The following is a 12,188-nucleotide window of genomic DNA, read 5'->3' on the forward strand; positions in this document are numbered from 1 at the left end:
CATTAGGATGGTTGCAGTTAGGACATTAACATGATAAAGTTAGTTTTTGTGCTAATGTTTGACAGTTAGAGATGTTAGGCTGTGAGATGGAGCACCAATAACCTCCCAAACATGTTTAAGCTCCCACACAGCAGCTGATTTACTCTGTCCTTGACCATTGATCATCCTCTTGTTGCAGACGGTTTGCAGACAGACGTTACGTGGTTATACACCACACTGCAGTTATCCCCATTTGCTGAGCACAGCAGACAGTTAGGGGGCGGGGCTTAAACTGATTTTTGTACCATTTTCCTTTAAATAAGGGATTTAACTCATATGAAAAACTTTTTTTTTTTGTTTTTTTACTTGCATACAATTCAGTAAAACTCAACATACTCCACCCCCCCCCACACACACACACATCTGGTATTAAAGCTTAAAGTGCTTGTGAAATGAATTTTAATTGTTGGAATTTCACAGTTTTTGCTGCTGATTCTAAAGGTCCCAAGCCTTGCGATTAAAATGAGATATTGTCTGGATAATAATTTATCCGGGAAGTCATGTTAAAACGGGCTCAAAAGGAGCCACATTTTGTCTTTTTGTGCGAATTCATTTTTTATGCGTGACGTCATAGGGTTGACACAGAACACAGAAGTTCTCGTAGTCTAAGGCCTTGTCCACACGTAGCCGGGTATTTTTAAAACCGAATGTTTCCCCCCCTCCGTTTATAAAAAAAAAATCTGTATCCACATCACCTCGTTTTCGAAAAAAAACACCTTCCACACATAACCGAACATCTGCGTCTTCACCTGTCTTGACAACCCAAATGCATTTGCTGTTTTGCGCAATCTGCCCTCGTCAGCTAAATAATAAAGTGTGCACGCAACTTTTTTGAGCACACGGACAGGTGATCGTATGACAGTGGACTGCCCCTCGATATGAGGACGTAATAATTCCGACAGCGACAGGAGTGAGGAGTACGACTTGGGCGTGTAAAATCAAGGCTGTAAACAGCGCCTGCACAATAATAACCACCACAGTTCTCAAGGCATCCATGCTTCTTCAGTAAACAAAGGTCGCACTTTAGACTTTTAAGCAGATTTGTTGTTGTTTTGGCGCATATTGTGACGTTCGAAAACGCAAATCTCCGGTTATCTCTGTCTACACGCAGCTGCATAAACGGAGTTTTCAAAAATCTTCACTTTGCCCGGAGTTTTTAAAAACATTCGTTTACGGTGCGTTTTTATGCGTTTTCATGTGGATGACAGGTCCAAAAGTAGAAAAATATATTCGTTTTAGCAGATACCCGGCTACGTGTGGATGGGGCCTAACTGTAATGGCGGCGTCTATGGCTAAGACATCAAAGCACGGCAGAAAATATTGTGTTGCTGGAGGAACAAATGGTGTTAGTTGCAAAAATAGCAGCAGCTTCACTGAAGGGATCTCTCTGCACATGTTTCCCAAACCAAAAACTACTGGAACTGAGGCTGACAAGGAGAAGGCAAAGACAAGAGCACGGTGGATACAGTTTGTACGGAGGCATCGTCGTGATTTTGAAGTGTCCTCAACATCCGTGTTGTGCTCCGTACATTTCCATCACAACTGTTTCACTAAAAATGTGAAGATCGCGGGAATGGTTGGGAATAGGAGACGTCTTTTAGCTGATCCAACTATTGACATCGCTGGACCTGGTGTGCCGACGGAGACTGTCCCTGCTCGAACTACTGCTCGGGCGCGAAGACAGGTGAGTCTGAAATTTCCAGATCGGACATTACTGGACTTGTTTTTTTTATATATAATAATGTTCGCTTACTGTTCGCTTCTGAGAGGCAAGTGTCGACCACTGCTATTGGCTGAGAGCACGGTGGATCGTATCACTGCGTGCTGCCGCCTGCCGATAGCTGCACCTGAATTGCTGCTCGGAAGCAGGGGACTGCTCGCTTTGCTCTTCGGTCTACACACATATCCAGCTAGAATTGCTGTCTGGTCTCTCTGGTGATTGCGCCGGCTACGACATTCGAGGCTCCGTGGATCAGTCCTACCGATGGCTGCTGTCGGTCGTGCCGAGGCCGGGTGCCCATCTCCCTGCCGCCGACCCGTGAGGATCCGCACTGGGGCCGCGCACTGGAGGATTTCCGACCCGTTAATCCACGCCATTGTTTATTAAGCTTACATTAAAACCATGTTATTATCACATACGTTTTTTTAAGTGGCTGGATTTCAAAGTGCCCCTTCGTTAGGTTTCAACGTGTCAAAGACAGCGCAGCAGAATGCCATATCTGCCAAACCGGCATGTTCAAATCTTTTCCAGTTTACCACAGCAAACATACACTAATGTGTCATTTGATTGATAACATCTTAATAATAATCAGCGTGTAGTAGGAGCGATGGCTGTTTTGTGCCCGTCGATCCTGTGCTGAAAATGGTAACTTTCATTCATTTCCATTACCCATACGGAGGTGCAGAGAGCCTCTTCAATATAGATATTAAATCGATTTGTGTGGCTTAAATTCAACGAAAGTTTTTCCACATAATGTTAGAGGTGTGTTCTTTCGACCTGCTGATGTTTGTATCAAAATTTTGTTTCCTTTATGAGATATAGGTCCATCTAATGTATGTTGTTTTCACAGCCAGCCATACTATAAATATAATATATAAATAAGGGAGTCAACCCTATGACGTCACGGTCATGTGGCCAATTTCGCACCAAAGGCCACATAATTCACACTTTTAAATGGCCGTTTTAACCAGTTATGCCCGGAAAATTTAGTTCAAGTTGGATTGATGGTTTTAGAAAAAGACAAAAATTTCATTGAATGATAGATGAACATTCGTTTCAGTGCATCTTTAAAGCTGCAGTCTGCAGGATTTGTTGTTGTCATACGTAAAGTCCTACTTTTTGGCATTTTAAGAGTTTACATGATCTATCAGAACGCTTGAAGTTGAAAACGGTGACCTCCGTAGTCGCAAAATGCAAGAAATGCTTATTTTTTAACCGAAAAATAAAAAGTTATTCAACTTCCTGTCCCGCCCCTTCAAAACACATGAGAAGTCGTGCACGTCTACGTGCACGCCAGATGCGCCTACACGACTCCTCATTCATCAACTCACCTGTCATTTGCGATCATGGAAGACACAGTAAGTAGACTAGCCCGTAATGAAGTTCAATAGTCTAGATAAATAAGCGTGGGGACGAGCCTACCTTGTATCGCGCGTGCACATTCGGTGATTGACAGGCAGCAGAGCCCAGCTCGTAACCTGATTGGTTACCTTTTACCGGTCCGGTCTGCAATTTTGTAAACAAACCTGCTGGCTTTGGAGGGACCTAGCGGGACATATAGGGGACCTAGAGAACTATTTTTTTTTGTATTGGGGTATTTAATGTACTACTTTCAGAATCCCCGGACAGTTCCAGGCATTATGCTTGAAAAAGAGTTGCAGACTGCAGCTTTAAGGCGAGACACTACAGGTGAATAGGGTAATATTTTAAAATAATAGATATCACCATGAAACTTCCTGAGTTGATTACTTATACAAGTATGAAAAAAAAATGTATTACAAGTTTTAGAAATGTGTATGTTTAATTATGCAAATTAGGCATTCTCATTAAATATGCGCACATTTGCATATATTTCAGGAAGATAGATCTGAACACATGATAAAGCCAGGTGCAAAATTCTTTTTTCATTTTGTTTACACACAAAATGAAAAGAAAATTACAGAGGTATTTCAGGATATCTGCTTTCATCTCCTAGGAAATCAAAACATACCGTCCATAGCCTAAAAAAAAAAAAAAAACATTGATTTTTGCCGTATTTTTTTATTATAATGTCACATAAATCAGGCCATAAATAAATAAAAGGAATAAATGCTCAGGCCCTTAGTAATACTAATATTGAATAAAATAATCTTATTAATAAAGAATACAAGTTCAATACAATACAATAAAAGATCTTTTTCTTTGAAAGTTGTGGTGTTTTGGGGCATTTTCGGAGCGTCAGAGTCCACCACGTGATGCGTCTGAGCCAATCCCGTTAGCAGAAACGAGCAGCAGCCAATGAAATTTCGTCATTAGCTATAAATCCGCCTTTAGACATTCCTGATTGGTTACTGATAGAAAGGAAGTGCCGTTATTTGGGTGACATATCATTGTGCAGGAGACTCGGAGCTTTCCAACGACACCGGTCATGACAGACTTCAGTAAACAGACGAAGCTCGGCATGGCGCGTTGGAATGCTAACTTTTGGGTAAATTCGGGCGAAAAACGTACTGCCGCGAATAAACAAAATGTAATAAAATAAACATTTTAATTTATGTTTAACGTTTTCTTTATAGCAGGTTGAAAGAACACACGTTGAAGGAGTAGACCGGCCCAAAATCTCAAAATTGAACCACTCCATGAAAAATCACTGTTTTTGCCGGCCGTGTCTCGCCTTAATGCGAGTGTCCAGAATCACTTCATAAAACATGTGGTGCAGCTGCAGCGTGTTAACTGAGGGGTAATGATTCTTCATACGCATTATTTGAATGTGATACATATTTAATCAACATTTCATATCTACTGCTGCTTATCCAATTTTATGGTTCGAGCCACAACCTGTCGATGTGCATTAGGTCACTAATAAAAACTGTAACGAGCAAACAAACGTAATTATAGGACTGAATTGAATCTTTGACTTACTTATTTAGAACTTAAGTTCCTTGAATGCGATGAAAGCCGAACCTAATCAGATAAGCAGATTTGATAAAATTTGACGGCACGGCAAACCTTATCACACGGTTAATTGGCAGCTCAGAGCAGAAAGAGAAAAAGCTGCTGTTGAACATTCCTCCTGCTGCACGGGCCCTCGTCTATCACGCAAACATCCACAGATCAAACCTGCACACACCAGCAATGAGGAAGCAACTGTGTGTCAGGAGCACATTCTCAGACGCTGGAGTTACAGTCATCCATCAGCTGTGAGAAGATTTCCCAAACAGAACCAACAGAAATGAGGTTCTGAGCAGAGGAAAGACCGGCTGCGGTCCCAAAGCCAAAGCCATGACTCATCTGGAGGTTAAAGGCTTAATAAAGAGGAAGCTGGATCCGAGCCTCGTCACTGGTGCTTTCTCTAGTTAAAGGCAAACTTCCACATAAGATGAAATATTCCAGAAGTGAACCAATTCCTTTTTTATTCCAGTTATAAAAGTGTCAGACCTCTTTGTTTTCCAGAGTAAAGATGGATGGCATTTTGAACTTCTGGAACACAGGAATAAACTGCATGTTCAGGATTTAAAAAAAAGAAATGACCAAATGACTGATTTCTAACCTCAGAAGGTTACAGCTGAGCTCTTAGTTCCAACTGAAAAGTCATTTCAGCTTATGTGACAGATTGTATCCACATGAAAACCAGAGGAAATAACTCGAGTTGTGTTCCCTGTGCACTCATATCCGAGTCAGCATAAAGAACGGCTGCTTCGGATGTACATTAGCTTGTTGTTCATCGTATTGTTGTTGGAGACAGAAGTTTATTGATTGGACATGTTTGACTCTTTGGGGGGGAAAGGCTGCAGCGTCCAGCTGACTCTGCATCATTAACAAACATGTTGTGAGCTACGATGAAGAAGGTACATCAGTGCATGATTAATGTTGCCGTTTGTGGTTGTGTGCACGCCACGCCGCAGCCATCGTGTTGATTAAAGTCACATGGATGTTTGATTCTGGTATTTTCGACTACAATTCATATTTTTTTCTGCTGAAAAAGCTCCTGAAAAAGGAAAGTGTTTCCTGGTTAAAGGTGAAAGAGAGAAAATAAATGAATAAATAGCTCTTTTAGCCCCCAGGGATGATAAAATAAAGAAGCTCCATTAAAACCACCAACACTGGAGCATCTGGATCTTAGATGCAGGCCTGAGCTTCTCCCGGCTGCACTGCATCCATTAATATTTCATGCAAACTGGATGCAGGGATTCCCTCCTTTTTAAAAAGCTCTGTATAAAAGCAGCTGTGAGCAATACCAGCAGGCCACAGGTGCAGAATGGGGTCTACAGGTGGAGGAATCCCTATGAAGGTAGCAGTGCCATCACACACACCGTGTAAACGATACTGATCAATTTAACACCTTTCATTTGTAATTGAACAAGCATCCATCCATTTTCTACACCCGTTTAACCTGACGAATGCGTCAGGGTGGTGCTGGGGCATCGGGCAGCGGGGGGGTTCACCCTGGACCGGCCACCAGTCCATCACAGGGCCGCACAGAGACCAACAAGACAAACAACCACACAGACTCACTCCTAAGGACAACTTTAGAGACACCAGAACATGCAGACTCCACCCAGCTGGGAGTTGAACCCGGAACCCTCTCGCTGTGAGGCGACAGTGCTAATCACCACACCACCGAGCAGCCCCTTGAACAAACGTCATTATTAGAAATTATTGCTATTGCGTGTGATTAAATGCTTTGACACAGCGTCAGATTGTACATCATGATTCTACTTCTGCATTTAAATCTCTTCTCCACCCAGTCTGCAGATAATCTGCTCCATCATGATAAAGATTCAACACAACTAAAGATTAGTTCAGTTTGACTTCGTTATTGTCAGAATGAATTAAATATTTGATGGAGTTTGGGAAAGAAATCCAAACTGACCTTTAGACATGTCTCTTCCAATAAGTTTTGGTTTTGACTGAATGAACCATGAATAAACTATGATAACAGAAAGGCTACAAGCAAAGAAACCACTGGCCGATTCATCTTAGACATTTTGCCCACACGAACAACTCTGCGCTCATCCAACATGGCAGAAAACGTCTCTAAACATCCGTTAAACAATAATGAAGAGTGAGTGCTCAGTTATCTGAGCTGTGAAAACCAAAGAAAAGTTTGGGGAAACCATGTGGATGTAGAACCAAAAGATAAAGTTAGATCTGTAACAATATTATATATTATATAGAGTTTTATATGGTCCCAACAACAGAAAGAAATCACAGAGGATCCATGAAGTGTGACACACTCTGGGAGCTCAGGAATGAACAGGGGAATAGATCACACAGGATGGTGTCGACTGCAAACAGGAAGTCACCTTTCACAATTACATCATTTCTGCTGTCCAAGTGACATTTTAACAAGTCAAGGTCCAAATATTTGTTCACCTGATCGACTAAACCGTCCTCAGTCTTAGATTCATTAATCACAAAAGCTGATTTTTTTTAATAGCTCATTTTGTTCAGCACCATCAAAGAACTTTGACTAATACCGTAAAACAATGTGCCAATAACTGGGCTGGGATGGCCCATGAATCAGTTCGGTATATAACCAAGATGTTTTCTGCAGGGAATGAATCCTGACGCAGCCACCTGAGCCTCCGTCAGGAGGTGAACAGAACAGTCAGCATCCGTCACTTCCTGTGGTCGTTAGGACCTCAGCAGCAGACAAACGGAGCGCTCATCTGTCTGCATGCAAACGTGACTGCGCTGTTGGTCCTCAGCTGGGAGGACACAGAGCTTAGTGACAGAGTACACTTTAAAAACGTTGTTTCATCATGATTTGTGCACGTCATAATGAGCAACACCTTTGTGTTTGCATTGGTCCACAGATGCTCCAGCCGTCCAATCATTCCATTTTGTTGTGTTTTATTGCTTTCACTGTTCTTTTTATTGTTTTTACTTCTTCTTCTCTTTATTTATTACCTGCTGTAAAGCACTTTGGTACATCGTAAGGATGGTCTGTAAAGGGCTGTAGAAATAAAATACATTTACATCTATTTCTATGGAACAATATGGATGATGGAAGCAGTAGCTGTGAGCCACTTGGAATGCGTTTACACAACACTGGTTTGCTTAAATATGCCCCACAGTGAATAAAGAATGGAAGATGGAGCAGACTGCAGACGCATCAGGCCTGCACAACACAATAAGCTGCAGCTATTTTCTTGTTTTTAAAAGCTCTGCAGGGCAGCATAAAGACTGGAGGCAATGTTCAATCACAGCAGCTACACAAAAGGATTGTTGTCAGTTAAATGATTGGGATCGGGTCAAAGAATCAAAGGCTCGTTTGTCCAGATGAGACGCTACATCAGCTACCAAAGCTGGAAACTTTTATTCTGAAGAAAACAAAAGGCCGAAGCTCTGTTCCATCCCACGTTAGCTTCTCTCACCGAGTTACCAACAGATGCATTACTTGGCTAAGTATTCCACTTTCTGATTATTGCATGAAAGAAGCCAAACTGCAGGTCATGGTGAGGGATGTGGAGCGATGTGTTCAGTTGTGTTTGGACATTTACTGCTTCAGTGCCCCACAGCCTGAGAACGCAACAGATTTACTGAACCTAAACACACACAAAGCAAAGAACATTAAACAAATGCTCTGAATGGTTGTTGCTCTTATTCATAAAGGATAATAAAACATATCCAATACTGAGGGTGGTCTGCCAGCAGCAAGATTATCTATTCCTCTCACTGCAATGCAAATAATAAGCAAATGTATGCAACCAGCAGCTGAGTCTCTTAGGGCGACTGTTCCACACAACATGTTGCAGATAGTGGAGGTTGATCCGAAGTGCCGGAGCCAAAGCCAATTACAGTAAGTGGGTTCTGACTGAATAACTTCCACATAAACCATCTTTCACTGTCAGAGGATTGGCCTAAAAGTTGCTCATGTTTAAATCACAGTGAGAACCTGTAAATCAGCCACCAGATTCATCCATCCATTATCCTCTGCACCCACTTCCAGCACATAGTGGGAAACACCGGGACATGAATATAGCAACTATAACTTAAAGCAATCAGAGCTTTAAATAGCAAAGATCAAAGAATTTAGACTCAAAACGTTTCAGTATGAAGAAATGCACCTCCTGGTCACTGTCGTGATCAAAAACGCCGGCTTAGAGCTTTCCTAACTCACAGATTAGTACAGCAAATGTGTGAAAAGAGTAAAAGTGATTATTGTTGAATCGGTGGAGCTCAGGGTGATTTGTTCGACCAACAGCCTCAAAAGCCAACGCTGTTTACAGTGATATAAGAGATCAATCAACTAATCTTTTCAGCTCTAGTTATATCAGATGTGGGCCACCACGCCCGAGGCAAAGACTACTTAACTTTATAAAATAAGCTCACTTTTATTAAAATGCACAACCAGGAGGAGAGGCGTTATTTCACACAGCTCGAGCCATCGCTGTAGATACTGTTATCCCAACATTTTTCTGACTCCAGTCATGATGCTGCAGGATCTGTGTGGCACGCCACTTCCACAGAAAAGCCCTCCGCATACCGTTAACCACCTGTGCTCAACATCCACCCGAGCATCAAACGCAACAACCTTAGAGAACCAAAAATCAAATTGTTGTTTATCAAATTCACATGATGAACAGACCATCTGGTGTTTATGTATATCAGGCAAGTCTCAGAATCCATCAAGACTCGATATGTCACGCCAGTGAATCCCTAAGAGGCGACTTTACAAGGACAGAAAAGGCTAATTTTCAGAGCTAATGAGTGCCGCTCTGGGGTTCAGAGCACAGAGCAAACAGCAGTCACTGAGCCGTCACTCCCTTTACAGTCACCTCAAATTCAAATAAACAAGTTTTCTCGCTTTAAATTTTCCTCTGCAATGACATTCTCTCATGTTAAATTGGGCAGGCAAAAAACAGGGGGAGCTATGCCCTCCTTTGGAGGTCACAAGCTGAGGAGGAGTCACCGAGAGCCAAGATGCGGGATCCCCCCTCCTCTCTAACGCAATAAGGCAGGACACACCCAGCCAGGGAAGGGAGGAGGAGATGGAGGAAATCAGAGGAGACAAGGAAAAAGCAGAGCCTGTGCTGTTGCTCATCCGCCCATCCTTAAATGATGTAAGGACGGGTCTTCATATGCTAAACTCCCATTAATTCATTTAAAAAACAAAATAAAAACGCACTCTGTAACGATTTTTTCCGCCAGTCTGAGCACCATTTACAATGTGAGTGTCAAATGTGGGGAAACCACTCCAACAAGCTTAACATGGTCATCCCGAAGGCTCAGCATTCATCTCAACAATGTGAGGACACCACAGTGATTGCTGAAGTAAACACAATTAATGTCACCGACAGGCGCAAAACAACGGCAGCAACCAGTGCCCACTGAAAAAAAAAAAGGGCTTCGTTTATAATCAAGTTACAAAGAGGCCGTGCAATTCACGGATGGAAAAAAGGGAATCTTTTGGTTTCCAAGGGAAGTATCACCCGGATAAGAAAACATTACAGGCAAACACTCGGAGCCATCCCCAGGCAGTCTGACTCCTGCCTGACAACACCTCTGCAACAGCCGATACGTGCCGCTCCGTCACCCGGGGAGTCCCGCACCGACAGCGCCATTCAGAATGCAGCCATTTAAATGACATCTCCCTTTAAATCGGCGAAAAATAAGACGCTTCAGGTCATAAGTACATGTGATGAATCACTCGAAACAACTCTTTAATTCGGCACACCTCTACGACATCCAAAATACTTTGTTTTTGAAAAATGGCAACTTTTGTGTCTGTTGGCTGGAAAATCCACAAGCGAAACACAGCGTGTCCATTTCATAAGTTTGATCAAAAATTGAGTGGCTATTATCGATAAATTTCGGTTAAGCTGAATTCAAACTGCTGGTACAATGCCACTGTATGTTTTCCCGGACGTTTAGTACTGTCGAAAAGCGACGTTAACTGACATTCAGCGGCTCAAAGATTTTTTTTCAGCGTTGACTGCAGATGAGAAAACGGCACGTACCGGGGGCTGTAACCGAGCTAACTGCCGGGACGTTGGACGGGGAGAAACGGGAAGATATAACCGTGCCTCGGGCTTTCAAGATACACTGTTGAGATTAATATCTTATAAAAATACATCGAGACTGATGTTAAAATGCGCCTGAGCGGACTGCCCGTGCGTTCACACCTGTGGATAATCCGAAATGTTGCCCCTAGTTGCTTAAAAACTGGGTGTAAAGGTGAAAAATATCAAAGAAAAAAAAAACAGCCGTTATGAACGTTAAAATATAAAAGAAAAAAAAACAGCCGTTACGAACGTTACCCGGATGCTGAGCAGTGCGGAAAAGTGGGAACACCGACCGACTCCTTAAAAACACGTTAAAATTATTCCACTTTAAACGTCTCCAACAAAGTAATACGGTTAGTTTTTTTTCGGTCTTTCATCCACAAGTGAATTGAGAAAAAAAGCAGATCCGTGGCGAGTAAAAGTTTCAAAACCCAGAGATTTTAGACGTTACCTTCAAATCTGCTAATTCTCGTCCAAATCACCACGTCCTCTGGTTGTGTCGGTGCGGCGGGGCAGCGTCTTCATTGGGGTTTGTCCATTTCCCCAACAGGGCAACTACAGGGGGTGAGGGGAAAAACACACACTGGCAGACCGTGTGGAAGGGAGGGGAAATCTTCAACTTGCTTTTGTTCCGACGTTTAAACCAGTTTCTTTGACAGTAATTTACATTCTTAGAAGTGTCGGTCGTGTTCCCGCAGCGGCAGCGCCGAGGACGGAAAAGCAAACCAGATCCAGAATCAAGTCAGAAATCAATCCTTTTTTAAAAGGAAAAGATAAACTCACCCTCCCTCTCCTGGTGAAAAAGCAGATCCACTGAATGAGGGGCTATTGGTGTGTTAGCGCTGCGGAGTGGGTGGGACTCAGTTGGGTCCGGCACTGTCAACCTGAACGAGTTTAACCGGAGAGGAAGAAAAAAAAAAATCTCCAACGGTCGAGCCAACGTCTTTGCCTCGCGACAAGCTGCTGGGCAACTGAGAGTGTTGCGAGCGCGTGCTGGAGACCGCGAACCAACCGAGGGAGGGGACCGGCCCGGGATTACCCCTGTTTTTAAGGTGGATTTAAGAATTAATTAGCTAATAAAGCAGAAACACGGTCATGTTCTCGAGCAAATCTGCCCCGGGCTGCACATTCAGGCGAGAAACTTGTAAGGAAGCAAAAAAATCAGGAAGCTAACTCCCGCCAAAGGGAGGTAAATCAAAGACTAAGTTTAAATGGAGTTGATTATTAGCCTTACATTAGCCTTACATTAGCCTACTCCTGTTAAGTGACTTGTTTAGCATAAGATACAAGAGAGAGGGCTGTCTCTAAATACATTTTAGTAACATTTCATAAAATAAATTAGATAAAACATTAGAAAAGTCACTGCCTTATAGATACATTATATATATATAAATATTTGTTTGTGTGTGTACATACATAAAGGGAAAAAAACAAGGCGA

At 42.6% G+C, this 12,188-nt stretch overlaps 1 protein-coding gene across 5 annotated transcripts in view; it reads right to left on the bottom strand.

The window, feature by feature from the left end:
• Window positions 1–11,736, bottom strand: part of LOC142376644 (plasma membrane calcium-transporting ATPase 1-like) — a 96,661-nt gene extending 84,925 nt beyond the window's left edge. Inside the window, exons 1-2 of one of the 5 annotated variants that reach the window (XM_075460082.1) lie at window positions 11,533–11,734; window positions 11,201–11,304 (exon numbers count right to left, since the gene is read on the bottom strand). The gene's annotated coding sequence lies outside the window, so the exon portion shown is untranslated. Of the gene's footprint in view, window positions 1–11,200 lie in introns of all 5 variants that reach the window. The other 4 variants (XM_075460083.1, XM_075460085.1, XM_075460086.1 and 1 more) reach the window with 4 other exon arrangements.
• Between the last annotated feature and the right edge of the window lie 452 nt (window positions 11,737–12,188).

This window comes from Odontesthes bonariensis, chromosome 3 (assembly GCF_027942865.1).
Source record: "Odontesthes bonariensis isolate fOdoBon6 chromosome 3, fOdoBon6.hap1, whole genome shotgun sequence".
In the NCBI taxonomy this organism is placed as follows: Eukaryota; Metazoa; Chordata; class Actinopteri; order Atheriniformes; family Atherinopsidae; genus Odontesthes; species Odontesthes bonariensis.